Source organism: Pinus tabuliformis, chromosome X (genome assembly GCF_031772625.1).
Source record: "Pinus tabuliformis cultivar Carrire ecotype Pingquan chromosome X, CPIR1, whole genome shotgun sequence".
Classification (NCBI taxonomy): domain Eukaryota; kingdom Viridiplantae; phylum Streptophyta; class Pinopsida; order Pinales; family Pinaceae; genus Pinus; species Pinus tabuliformis.
Window position 1 is genome coordinate 1,426,030,887 of NC_142308.1, and position 15,309 is coordinate 1,426,046,195.

Genomic DNA, 15,309 nt, shown 5'->3' on the forward strand with positions numbered 1-15,309 from the left:
AATACCATGTGCCATTTTTATTTTTATTAATACTAATATTAGGGTTAATAATGTTTTTTTGCATGGTATTAATAACAATCTAGTCCATGGTATTTGTCCCATAGTATTTTGCCCATAGGTTTCACCTAAATATAACCCATTTTTTGAGTGTTTGTAAATATAAGGTGACTTATGGAGTAAATATAAAAAAATGTTTTATTTGTTTACCATACCTCTCGTTTATTTATATTTTTATTAATTTACCATACCTCTTTTACAAATATAGTATTTGGCCCATAGGATTCACTTAAATAAAACCTCTTTTTTGAGCCTTCATAAATAGAATGAGGGTTATGGACTAAATATAAAAAGAGGTTTTATTTATTTACCATGCATCTAGTTTATTTATATTTTTATTTATTTACCATACCTTTTGAGTAAGTATAAAAAGCCGTTTTATTTATTTACCATACCTCCACTTTACTTATATTTTTATTTGTTTACACCCTTGCATGTATATAACCGTGACTTATGGAGTAAATATAAAAAATGTTTTATTTATTTACCATACCTCTCATTTATTTATATTTTTATTAATTTACCATACCTCTTTTATAAATATGGTATTTGGGCCTTTGGCCCATACGATTCACTTAAATAAAACCTATTCTTGAAAATGGGCGAATGGATTCACTTAAATAAAACCTATTCTTGAAAATGGGCGAATGGAAGGTTGTAACTCCTAATTTCAAGGGCTAAATTTACCTTTTTTACCCTCTCCCTTAAAATAAGGTGGGCTATTTGAGGTGATTTGTAAAAATGTACTATGATACAAAATATTCGCCCACTAAAAATTTAAAACCCCTTAATTTCGCCAAAGGGCAAACATTCGCCCCTAAAATCACCCTTAATCAAGATGAAACATAACTCCATGATTTTGAGGAAGTGATGTTTCCATAATATCTTGGGAAGAAAGTTTGTATCATCATGGTCTCTATTTTGTATTATTTTCATGGCAGTCTTGGCGATCTAAGGTACTTTCTAAATCACCCTCCTTGAAAGAATCCAACAAGGCAACTTGAATGGGGCATTTCTATACATCAGGAAAATCGAAAAAATGTCTCGATCACTATGAAACTGACATTGATACTCCTTCCTTTATTATTGTTTAGGAGCCTAACTACGGTTGTGACAAAATGAATATGTGTTTTGTTTTACAATGTTTTTTTTTCTTGATTGAGAAGGGTTATTTATGTTAATGATGGAATGATGGAAAGAGGAAATTTTACTACCACTTAAAGGGTTCTTGTAATTTTTATTTGTATATTATTTGTTTTAAGTCTGTACTTTATAGGTACGATATCCTACAAATTAGATCTAAGAAAATCATCTTTTGTTGAACAAACAAGGCTTTTTAAAGTTTTGTTAGATTAGTTTAGACATGAAACTCTATTTCTTGAGACCAAGAGAATTTAATATTTTTTTTGTTTTCATTTTTTAGAAGTATCGTTTGGCATCGAGTAAATTCCCATTCATTGGCTATCAAAGAAATTTGTATCTTGTAGATTCTCCACTCAAAAGTACACTTAGTCATAGTATGATGAAGTAATTTTTGCCGTAAAATTAAATTTCCTAGTTTGGAGATCAAGCATCTAAGTTAGTTTAGTGAATAAAATAGGATATGTTGGGATAATACTTTTAGCTTGGGCTATGTACAAATTATTTTTTATCTTATTATTGTGTTTTGTATTGCAAATTATTACTAAGCATGGTTTTGTTCAATAATCCTTATTGGTGAAGATGAGAGATGTTCACTCATTTGCCTTGTTTTGAATGGACTACATAGGAGTGCATCAAGTGAAAAATTAATGTATATCATTGCATGCATTTTGTGAACAGAAAAATAAAGAAGGATAACTCTAGTTTCCTAGAACATAGCAGTTGGAATATCTCTAAAAATTAAAATTATGGATTTTCTAGTAGTCTTTAGCTTGATTTATATTAATGTTGGTATGAACTTATTTCTAATAATGGATGGAAATACCACTTCATCAAACATAATGAAATAATTGTTATAATTATCTCATTTCATTTCTAGGGGATTTTGATCAATTTAACTTAATAGTAGTACTATATTCTCTTTTTGTAGTGGTCTCCAACGTCTTGACCAATTGAAGCGGGAGGATTACCATGTTAAGAACAATATTAAGACTCTATTTTAGGTAATTTTATTTGATCTAGGTGTATATTGGTGGCCACCCGCCTATTCCACTTGGACCCCCACCATTGTTTCTTTCAGTTTTTCAGTTTCCTTATTTGTAGCAAAATTTACTATTTTTGGCAGTTTTTCGGGTCTTGGACTTATGGAGCTAATGTTAGTCATTCAAAAGTTGTATTCCTCGGATATATATTTCCAATGAGGTATTTTGGGTGTCAAACAAAGCTCGTATGCCAAAGTTATGACCCCAGGAAGTTGATGTACCAATTTACCCAAATGGCGCCCATAGTTTGGCACTTCATCTCCTAGGATTAGGTTTTTGGATGTTTAGCTATTTCCATTAATAAAAATGCCTTTGAGCCTCATTGTATCACCATTCATATGCTTGTAGTCACCACATATCTTCTCAAAGATAAGTTACCATTGCCCGAGCTAGTCTTATTTCCATTCTATTTGTAAGCATATTTCAGTATTTGATCTTAATGAAATGAAGTGTTATTCTTGTTACATCTCTGTATTTATGGTTATATCTGTAATTTGATGTGTTCCTGTTTAAATTTGGATCATTGGTATCAGAGCGGTCTGCTCTTTCTCTGTTTTTCTTTGCATGTCCCCAATGGGGTCGAGATATAAGGAGTTAAAACTCGATCTAGTTGAACCTTTGCAAGATCAGCCTCACAAACCCCAACGACCACCCTTGGGAGAAGAAAAGAAAGACGATGGAGCAGGATATCCTACCAAAATATTGGTTGAGGAGGCCCTCAAGAAATAAAGGAATGCAATGATGGATAACTTTACCCATATCTTCAATGATTGCCCACCAGCTGCTCATCCACATCCAACAACCACTCTAGAGGCTCCACACCTTTTAAGGTACAAGTAAACTTTGAAATTCCCATATTTAAGAGCAAAATAGATCCAGATGCCATAGATAAATGGTTAAATCTGCTAGAATGATATTCTTCTATTCATGATTTTTCCATCCGGGAGAAGATTACTTTTTATCTTCTCAAAGCTACTCCCCACATCAAGGATTGGTGGGAAACCTACTGTGAGTAGAAGGATGAATGTACGACCTCATTGTTTTCAACCACTCCCACTTGGAATTTGTTTTGGGACTCCATTAAGGAGCAGTACTACCTTGTCATGAGCTATGAGGATAAATACATAAAGTGGACCACATTGAGGAAGGGAAGGGACCAAGATGTGTAGGAGTTTACCAATGTTTTTCATACCCTTCGCACGTAGTTGGGTAACAAGGATTATGAGAAACATTTGGTATTCAAGTACCGTGTCTACCTAGACAGATACATCCAGGACAAGATGTAGTTCCTAGACATCTCCTCGCTCATCACCAGGTACTGATACACCTTCGAGATTGAGCACAAGTTTAAATAGAAGAAGCAGGAATTTGGATCTGTGAATCCAAAGCAAGGGAAAGGTGCCCCCAAACCACAGAAAAAAGGACAAATCCAAGGTGGTATGGCCCAGGACAACCCACCAAAGCTACAAGCAAAGAACAACACCCTAAAGCCGAAGAAGGACACAGGAAAGTGGTGTGAGTTCCATAAGAGCTCCACTAACAACACAAGTGAGTGTCAAGCCAAGCAGCCACTGGTGGCCGAGTTGAAGGCGTCAGACTTAGATGCATGTTCCTACTCTAAGCCAGAACATGACAAGGGGAATGAAAAAGGGAAGATAATTATCGATGTCGAGCCCAACACCACCGTTTCCACAATGAAAATACAGAAGGAGGAACCTGAAGATCCATAGGAGGAGGAGTGCCTCTTCCACTCCTAGATGTGGGTAAAAGGTTCCCCGCTACAGTTCATTATCGACAGCGAGAGCCAAAAGAGCCTCATTTCACCAGAGTTTGTGAAGCGACTAAGCTTACAGACCGTAGCACATCCACAACCATACACAATTGGGTGGCTTCACCAAGGACGGGATCTTTGCATGAGCCAACAATATCGCCTTCTATATAGCATCAAGCCCTTTATGGATGAGCTATTTTGTGACATTACTCCCATTGATGTTTGCGATGTATTATTAGGCCAACCATACATGTGGATGTGACATGTTATGTATGAGTCAAGGCCTCGCGTTGTTATTGTTACCTTGGGAAATAAGTTGTACAAGATACCAGATATAACACCGCCTACTGCCATATCTTTGGTTACTGCAAAATAATGTAGTTAGATCATTTCCAATACCAGAAAATTTGTTTTCCTAATGATACACCCTTAGGGAAAGAATTTGTTTTCCTGATGATACACCCTTAGGGAAAGAAGAAGATGGTGGCCATGACCTCCAAACAGGGTCCCTCCACATGACAACAATAGATGGACAAGGTCATGGAGTATGAGGATATCTCCACCTCCCCCGTAGGGGTGCCTCTGCATTTTTAGGTCAATCACTCCATCGATCTAACCCTAGATGAGTCGTTTCCTAATGGACCAATCTATCGGCACTCCATTTTGGAGGATGATGAAATCAAGAGGAAGATTCAGGAGCTACTTCATAAAGGTTACATTCAGCCAAGTTCATCGCACTGTGCAAGGTCGATCGTGTTGGTATAGAAGAAGGATGGGACTTGGTGACTCTGTATTGACAATCAGGCACTGAACAAGATCACTATTAAGAATAGGTACCCGATCCCATGGATTGATGACCTTCTAGACCAACTCAAGGGGGAAAATATTTTAGCAAGATCGAATTTAACTCTAGATATCACTAGGTACCAATTGAACCCTCTGATATGTGGAAGACTGCATTCAAAGCCAAGGAGGGCCTTTTTCAAATGGTTGGTTCTAGATTTCATGTTGACGAATGCTCCTGCAATCTTTATGAGGCTAATGGATGACATTTAGTGTCCATTCACCAACTCATTTGTAGTGGTATATTGAGATGACATCCTGATATTCAACCAAATTTGGGAAGAGCACCTCCACCACATCCAACATGTTCTCTAAACATTGCAGCAACACAAGCTTTGTGCCAACTTGGAGAAATGCACTTTTTGCATCACCCAATTTCAGTATCTAGGATTCATTATTGATCGATGGGGGTTGCATGCGGATCCATCCAAGATCCAAGTCATTCGGGATTGGGCAGGCCTAACCACTCTGACAGACTCCGTAGCTTTCTGGGTCTTACCAATTTCTATAGGTTCATGTTGGGGTTCCCTCATATCACTTGGCCCTTGATTCAAGTCACCAAGGGAGGAATGAAAGAAAAATTGTTTTGGACTGAATCTCAACAGAAGGCATTCATGGAGTTGAAACATTGCCTTTGCTCTGCACCCGTGCTCACATTACCATACTTGCAACAACATTTGAGATCGATGTAGATGCCTCTGACTATGATATTGGGGCAATCCTTACTCAATAGGGGCATCCAGTGGCATATCACAGTGAGACACTTTCATACATAGTCCGAAAGTATCCCACTTATAACAAAGAGATGTATTCCATTGTGCATGCATGTTAACAATGGAAGCATTACATTAGGGTGAAGGAAACGATCATCCACAAAGACCACCAACCCCTAAAAATGCAAGGGAAGTTACAAAATTATTGCCATCAGAAGTGATCCACATACATGTAACAGCTCCATTTGAATATCAAGTACAAGAAGGGAATCACCAATATTGTTTCAAACTGCCTCAGCCGACCACTGATCATGGCGTTAACCACCGTGGTCAACTCTTGTGGACACAAGACTTTTGATTGGCCACTTCTCTACAAACCGACCTAGAATTTGGCCACACATACTAGATTCTCTTGGAGGGTCAGTAAGTTCCATATTTTGACCTCCAAGATGCCCTGTTATGCCACCTAGGACACCTTTCTGTTCCTTCAAGTGATTGTGCCAAGATGATTTGAGAAGTGCACTATAGTCGGGCCATTGGCAATTTTGGGGTCAAGAAAATGGTTGTAGTACTATAAAAGTATTTCTATTGGTTGAATCTTGGACAAGATGTTAGGAAGTACATCAGATCCTGCACTCCCTACGTCATTGCCAAACCGACCAACAAGAAGCAAGGCCTATATACTTCGCTGCCTACCCCTAGTTGACCTTGGGAATCCATATCCATGGATTACATGTCGGGTCTTCCTTCTACTAAGCATGGAAATGACTGTGTTTTTGTGGTCATCGATAGATTCTCAAAGATGGCCATTATGGTGGCCTGGAAGAAGAATATCACAGCAGAAGCCACTACTAAACTCTTATTTGAATGAGTGTGGGTACACTTCGGGATCCCATAATCTATCATCTTAGATTTGGATAGCAGGTTCCTCAGTACATTTTGGTCCAGTCTCTGTGTTATCAAGAAATCTAGTCTCTATGTAGAGCTGCTAGTCCCACTAAGGCTGGTAGCTACCTTAGAAACAAACAAACTAAAACTACTTTCGTTTTCCTTTATGAGAAATAGATAAGATGGGAATAAAGGATACCAACCTTTGTCTTGCGCTTGGTTCCTTATTTGATTCCTCTCCCTTCTGATAGAACTTTGCCATTCGCTTCCTCGTATACCCAGCTTCAAAGAGTACCTGTAGAATCAAAGTAGCATAACACTATCCAAGAACAGAGATCCGCTATCATAAACAATATAGGACCAGATATATATTTACCACACAAATGCATAAATCATCAATCATACAAGAATGTGGAGGAAAACTTGAATAGATTTATTGATAATCAAGAAAGAGCAAAGAGGATTACAACCAATTGTTCTGACCCAGCATCATCCTCTCAGCAAGAAAGCCCTTCTTCACCTCATGAAAAGCTTAGATCACCCAACACTATGATGTTGCACCAAGAAACCAGCAGCACTTCCTTACAAGATACAAAATTCCAGCCTCTGAATCTCTTGGATGAGGGATCTATATATAGATGTTTGCAAGGGAGGTGAGTCAGCTTCTGAGATTTGATTAGTGTCCTCTCTCTGATAGTTCTTGATTCCACTTGGATATTGATGATCTCTTACTCATCCCTGGGCGAATGGAGAGAGGCAAGTGTCACAGGAGAAGTTTCTGGAAGATTCCATGATCCTCCAGCTTGCGGATTGACCCTGCCATTTGTCCACTCTCGCCCATCGCACCCCATAGAAGGGATTTTCAACATGCATCGCACCTACTGTGTGTATTTGGGTGGGATGCAACGCACTTTGACCATGGAGCAGGTGAAATGGTCTAGTTTTGACCAGTTCTGAGTAGTTTTTCATGGAGAACTTCTGGGAGATGCTGTAATCAATTGACCTTGTTCTTTTAGGGGTTGGAAAAACACCTTTGGGGACTTAGGAGCCCTTGGTTTATGGACATTTGTGATTGGGGTTGCAGTGCCCAAAAATTTCTATAACAGTTTCCCCCTAAAGCATGAGGTCGTTAATTTTTTGATGTCAGGTGAAATGATTTATCATGAGGATCCGAAGTTTTTTCAAGCCGGAAGGTGACTTGTAATAAGATACAATACAATACATTATCTTCATAATATTTCCATGATCTAGCTGAGGCGAGCATTTCCCATGCTCAACTTTATAAATTCATTTTCATGTACTTAAGACAGACAATCGTCTGAGTGTAGAGTGATGATTCTGGTAGAGCCATCATCCCTTAGATTGGATGATTATCTACACATCAATGATGTACATTTGATGTCTTTATTTTCCTGAATATATATCGCAGCGCAGATGGATGAAACTAGCTTCGGGATCTTCAATCTCGTTCGATCTTCACTCAAAGTACAAGTCGATCCATGTGAGAGATGTTCTCGAGTTGAACATGGAACGACATCGCCTGATTACCAGCCAATGACGTAAGCTGTTAATAGGCGTGAGAGGAATCACCGATAATGATGATGACCCTCAAGGTACTACAGTACAATTTACGTCGTGTGAATAAGGGACTTGGTGTCGAACACCACGCAAAATCTTTCGGTCGAAGGCCATTGATGTAAACATGTCGTCAGAAGTGAGAAACTTGCCATTGAGGCATGCAAGCTTCAAAGTACTGAAATGGTTGTTCCTAGATCGACTTCTTGGATAATGAGCTGATGTCGACAAGAAGTGATCCGTCATAGGAGGGCCTTAGTGAATCACACATCAATGACATGGAACGGAGCAAATGGTTTTAATGGAGGTGAAAATGATCTGGTAATATAGGGTTCAGGGTGGCGGTCATGAAAGAATGGAGCGTAAATGTATTGCAGTGGGTGAGGCACAGGTGAATTCTCTGACCGACTTCTCTTGAACATATCGGCGACACTGACATGATGGATCGGTAGCATTAACCCCAAATATGGATGGTGTGATGGAACCATGGTGATGTGACCAATGAATGGAACAACCCAACCCGACCAGTACCTCTTTATTTTTGTCAAGCTTGAGGAGGATAACATATGCTTGTTCTATAATTTGCCCTTCGAGCAAACCCATCACTATGTTTTAACGAGCCTAGCGATAGTGAAACTCGTTCTTGTCTGTTATGGATAAGTTTGACGCTATTCGGTTTTAACGAGTTTAATGACAAGGATAACTCGGTCCTTTTCAATTTTAGAGAGTCTGAAAAAGGGACGTAAAGAAAACTCCAATAATCCTTTTTCATCATCTAATCCCTTGAGTCCAAAAAAGTATAAAACAATACAAAAGGGATGAATTTTCGGTACTTTTAACGAGTCGAACAAAACAAGCGCTCGATCTTTTTGTGTAATAATCCCTCAAGTCCAAAACAGATTAAAATCTAAAGGAGGGATAGCACTTCCGGTCACTTTAATGAGCTGGAGAGGCCAATGGCTCAACAATCTTTTCATATTTTATGAGTTAGTTGAAAAGAGCTTAAAGGAGACTCGTTTTTTGAGGAACGAGTGATAGATTTGGGTAGCAGCTAATTCCAGGTAAGGTTTGGAATTTTCCAATCACGGCAGTGTCACAAGGATGGCTAACAGGATCACTCTTCGCAGTTGTTCCTCAAAAAGGGTAAACAATCAAATTGAGGTGAATGATCGGTCAATACAGAGTGGAGGTGATGATGAGAACATGACCAAGGCTTCAAAGGCTGATGATAATACATTCACGATAGTTATTTACCAGAAATTGGTTCATTTTTTAATGAGCTTAAACTCTGGAGCAACATTTGCTCATTGCTTATGTTTATTTTTTAACGAGCTTGAATTCCGCGTTAAAACTGCTCATTACTTATGTTTATTTTTTAACGAGCTTGAATTCCGCGTTAAAACTGCTCAATCCAGTCGTATAATAAGGATGTCTCATATAAAAATGGCATCCTTTCAAAGCTTTGCCCCGCATCCTTTCTTTATGCAAGTTAGGAAACGATCAATCCTATGGGTTTAAAGGGTTAGAGGACCTATAAATTTAAAAAATAAATGGTCGCCCTTTGCTTGCACGCCAAAAGGTTTGCATGCCCCCAGGTATAGCGAAGTAGAGTTTCCAGGTTACCCCTCAATTTACAGACAAAACATTTGTTTTATCGGGAAAGGCCTACTTTTTCCAGGTTACCCCTCAATTTGCAGACAAAACATTTGTTCTATCGGGAAAGGCCTACCTTAACAGAGGTATCTTATTCCGGTCTAATCCTATTTTCCAAAAATGGACGAGTGTGTCAAGCCAGTCATATACTCTCCGCGGAAACCCATTCTATACCCAAGGTTTTCCTGTCGAAACAGGCCAGGGTGCATGCCCCCTGGGTTTCAGTCATGTCCTCCGAATCACTCGCGCTCATCAGGAGGATGGACTGGGGATTGATGACACATTCCTTGCGTGAAAAGACCATTTAGGGATGGTATATGACTATTTGCTATGTGTGAACCGGGGAATGAAAGCTGGTCTACGAGCTTGACCACTCTTCCTTCATGCAGAAAACACATTACTCTAAAGAGTGAGGAGACAATGGCTCCCATGCAATAAATATAGTCTCGTCCAAGGAGTAGATTATAATCTAGGGGTCCTTGGACTACCATTACGTTCATGTGAACGGTTTTCCTTCTCAATGTTATCGGCACATTAGGAAGGATCCCTAATGGTCGATTGGTTCCTTTGTCAAAGCTTGTTAGATTTCTCATCTTAGGCAAAAGCGATGACGAACCAAGCGCTTTCCAAGCAGTTGAGGAAAGGATACTCACAGAAGCCCCTTCATTTATGATGGTACTGGCCATGACCATTCTATATATTTGAGCAATGATTCGAAATGGTACACTGGCCGGTAAACAGGGTCTGCCTAGTAGATTCCAATCAAAGGAAACAACCAGGTTTCTTGGAGGTGGGACTGAATAGACGGTTGGATATGACTCTGACGAACTTCCTTCCTGCGGTGAAGGAACGGGTAGACTGCCCCCATGTTCATCAGAGTCTGTGCTTATGAAGAGAATTTGGACGGTGTCATCCTTGTTCTCTTCGGTGACTGTATCATCTGAAGATGGATCCTCTGAAGGAAAGACCGGTTCAACTGCCACCTCGACCTTTTGACTTTCATCTGGTATGTATTCAGATGGTTTATCTTCAATGATAGACGTTTCAGCCGACCACAAGGGCATGTTAGCTGGATTTTCAACTAGTCACAGACTTGGCAAGAGTTTCTTATATCCAGGAGGAAGCCGTAACAGTGAAACTGGACGGTTGTCCAAAACTCTGTTAGCATCGTCTGAGAAGGGACAACGGTGGACGGCGTGATTTCCTTCACAAAATTTACAAGGAAATTTATATTTTCCTCTTTGTCCAGGGGCTTCACTTTCACTAGTTGACGGTGTATGCTCAACATAATCGTCAGAGGTTGATGACACTGGATTGTGCAAATGAGGAGACCAGTCCCTTAAGATCCGAGCGATGCAAGGACAATCTCGATGATAGTGGTCTCCTTTGCAAATGACACATGGCGATTTAGGCCTGGATGGTGCAGTGTGTGGATTTTCACTAGACGATGCCTGGTCGCCCCTTTTCGCCTTTGGCTCCTTCTTCTTCTTCTCTTTCTTCTTCTTCTCCTTCTTCTTCTCGGTTACTTGATTTTTCGCTTTACCAGCTTCATCAAGCGAAGAGGAACGAGGAGAGGAAGAATTGGACGAAGTAGAGGGTTGGGGGGTAACTCTAGTATTGTTTAGTTGCTAACTTGATTGTTCAGGAATCATAGTGTTGTGAATGACAGAAGTTGAGAAGAGCCATACGGGCAAGCTGATTGTCAATCCTGGAAGAGACAATGTGGCCATATGGGGTGCACCAACATTTCCCCAAGAGGAGAAGGGACTAGGATTTCCTCCAAGGGGAACTCCTTGGTTGGTGGACTCCATTTTTCTCAACCTAAGACCAACGTAGGAAAGGTGATGTTTATTCCGATTAAAATAAATTTTAGACGCTTTGACACAACTTGTTTTTTCAATTTTTAAGAGTCGATAAAAAACAAAAGATGATCTAGTCGCCTTCAATTTTTAATGAGCTTGAAGTGACAAGTGCTGAGATGGACCTTTTCCTTTGAGTCTGAAAAGGAATGAAAGAGACTGCTCTGGAAATCTAGACAGAGGGATTACCAAACCAATCGCAAAACTATAGAATACTTTTTATGATACGACAGCCAATCTTCCCGAATGCTGTGTTCAGTGCATTGTGATCGATAGGGCAGCAGACACAGCTTCCTATGGATAAAGGATATAGACTATTGTGGTCTCCCATAATATACTCGACAGTACGTCGGAGCACAAGTCCGTACTGGCACTTGTCGTCTCAAAGTGCAGGAATCACCCAACCAACAGTGAAAACAATAGTTACCAGGCTTTACGACGCCGGAATACATCTCTAGCCTAGAATTCTAGATGTTGCGCGTTAGGTTCCAAAGCGTTTTTAGATTCATTAAATTTATTTTATAGTTGATCTTGCTTAAGAAATTTTCCTTTTAGGTTCACCGCGTGATGTATATGTACAATTCCTAAAATGCAATCTAAGATGACAAACAATCGTTTAATCTTCTTTTTGCAATGAAAATCCTAGCTACTAAGGAAAGAGAGATGATTTTCTTTCAACATAGAGCAGAGAGCACACACTATATGCACTGTCCTAAATCAAACCAACAAACAGTCTAAATGCAAATGCACATGCATGTATTTGTTTTCAGCCTTCTTAATGTGTGAATGATAAAAAGAAAGCTAAGCGCAAATCTGAATTATTTTTCAAAGCGACAATTACTAACAAGCTTCTTTTCAAAACAAAAATGAAGGCAGTGACGACACTTTGTTATTTAGAATTGAAAACTTGCTTTTGACACTTGAAAAACTACTAATTCAAATCAAATACAAGAGTAACAGTGTAATCGACTATCAAGAACAATCGGATTCTCTTCTATGACTGAAAACGACACTTACGACACTTCCAAATCAAGAAACGACAGTTCAATTATGCTACTTCTTTGTAAAGAGAACTGACAATGGCTAAAAACATTTATAGTTCTTTGCATAATGGAGGCGGGATAATGGTAAGGAAGGGGGTTTCCAACAGAGGTGTACTGACTACAGAGAGTAAAACTCTTGAATAGAGCTGAAAGAGTGAACACAAAAGCCAAAATCTAAGAGCAGAAGAGTTTTGATCAACGCACCTGTAGCACATGGAAACTGAAATGCAACGCACCTACTACACTCGGGAAGTGTGATGCATTTAGGTTCCAAAGAAGAGACAGTGCGATGGACCAGGGACGAGACTTTAGCTAGGTTCTGGGTCACAGTTTACAGCTCAGTTCAGGGATTTAGGCCAAGAAAGTGGTAATCAGTAAATCAATCACAGGGGTAGATCTAAGGAGGTTACTAGAGCCACCACAAGGGCAATTAGAGAGCTTGTAAATCAATTGTTTAAGTCATAAAAAAAACCCAGAGATAGATTGAAGTAGCATTGATCTACTTTGCACTTGCATAGAAAATGCAGTTCGAAGGCTAGCTCGCTTGACTTTAGGCTCTGTCTGTAAGTTTATAAGGTAAACAAATATAGACAAAAAAACAATCTATTCACTCCCCAGTGGAGTCACCATTTTGTTATCAGGAAATCTAGTGTCTATGCAGAGCTGCTAGTCCCACTAAGGCTGGTAGCTACCTTAGAAACAAACAAACTAAAACTACTTTCGTTTTCCTTTATGAGAAATAGATAAGAGGGGAATAAAGGAGACCAATCTCTGTCTTGCGCTTGGTTCCTTATTTGATTCCTCTCCCTTCTGATAGATATTTTCCACTCGTTTCCTCGTATACCCAGCTTCAAAGAGTACCTGTAGAATCAAAGCAGCATAACACTATCTAAGAACAGAGATCTTCTATCATAAACAATATAGGACCAGATATATATTGACCACACAAATGCATAAATCATCAATCATACAAGAATGTGGAGGAAAACTTGAATATCTTTATTGATAATCAAGAAAGAGAAAAGAGGATTACAACCAATTGTTCTAACCCAACATCATCCTCTCAGCAAGAAATCCCTTCTTCACCTCATGAAAAGCTTAGATCACCCAACACTATGATGTTGCACCAAGAAACCAGTAGCACTTCGTTACAAGGTACAAAATTCCAGCCTCTGAATCTCTGGGATGAGGGATCCATATATAGATGTTTGCAAGGGAGGTGAGTCAACTTCTGAGATTTGATTAGTGTCCTCTCTTTGATAGTTCTTGATTCCACTTTGAGATTGATGATCTCTTACTCATCCCTAGGCAAATGCAGAGAGGCAAGTGTCACAGGAGAAGTTTCTGGAAGATTCCATGATCCTCCACCTTGCGGATTGACCCTGCCATTTGCCCACTCTCGCCCATCACACCCCATAGAAGGGCTCTTCAACATGCATCGCACCTACTGTGTGTATTTGGGTGGGATGTAATGCACTTTGACCATGGAGCAGGTGAAATGGTCCAGTTTTGACCAGTTCTAAGTAGTTTTTCATGGAGAACTTCTGGGAGATGCTGTAATCAGTTGACCTTGTTCTTTTAGGGGTTGGAACAGCACCTTTAGGGACTTAGGAGCCCTTGGTTTATGGACATTTTTGATTGGGGTTGCAGTGCCGAAAAATGTCTATAACACTCTGGTCGATGTTGGACACCAAGATCACAAAGTCCACAACTTTCCATCCCTACACTGATGGCCAAACATAGGTCATCAATAGGATGATTGTATAAATTCTGTGCATGTACAACTCAAAGCATCCACGCACTTGGGATGACAGCCTCCCCTATGTCCAACACAACTATAATCGGCTCTCCAATACTCAACTAGCCAGATCCCTTTTCAGGTGGGCTTGGAATTCTAGCCCTATGTCCCATTGATGTGGTCATACTATTTGTAGCTACTCCGGAAGCTTCAGCTCATGTCCAATCCGAAGTAGATAAGAAAAAAAGATTCATTGAGTACATCCAACACATCTGCCAGTAGGTCCATGACATTCTGGAGAAATCAAATGCTAAGTACAAGCAACGACATGATCAACATCGGGTGCCACACAAGTTTCAGGTGGGCAACCAAGTCTGGTTGCATTTGCAGAAGGAACACCTTACCAGAGCCTATTGGAAACTCAGACCACTCTGATATGGTACTTAAACCATTACCAAGGTTGTGGGAGGCAAGGCATTTGAGCTCAGCGTTCCCCCATTCCTTTGCCTGCACCAAGTGTTCAATGTGAACTGCATTCGACCATACTTCCCACCATTGTTAGACACATCAAACATTGCAGAACAACTCACACCTATAGAGTTAAATCCAGACTACATGGAACAAGCCATAATTGATCAAATCATGGACACGTAGATCAAGAACACTCGACCACAAAGGATCCAACTATATCAAGTTTTCAAAGAAGGCCAACTCCTTCACTAAGGAAAGTGGCTCCCCAAGAACCAAGTTCAGCAGATGTTTCCTCATCTCATGGAGGAACTCAACACAATGGGGACCATTTCTTCCTAAGGGGGTAGGAATGATATAGATGGATATTGGTGGCCACCTGCCTATTCCACTTGGACCCCCACCATTGTTTCTTTCAGTTTTTGAATCTCCTTATTTCTAGCACAATTTAGTATTTTTGGCAGTTTTTCAGGTCCTGAACTTCCGGAGCTATTTTCAGGCCATAAACGATGTTTTTT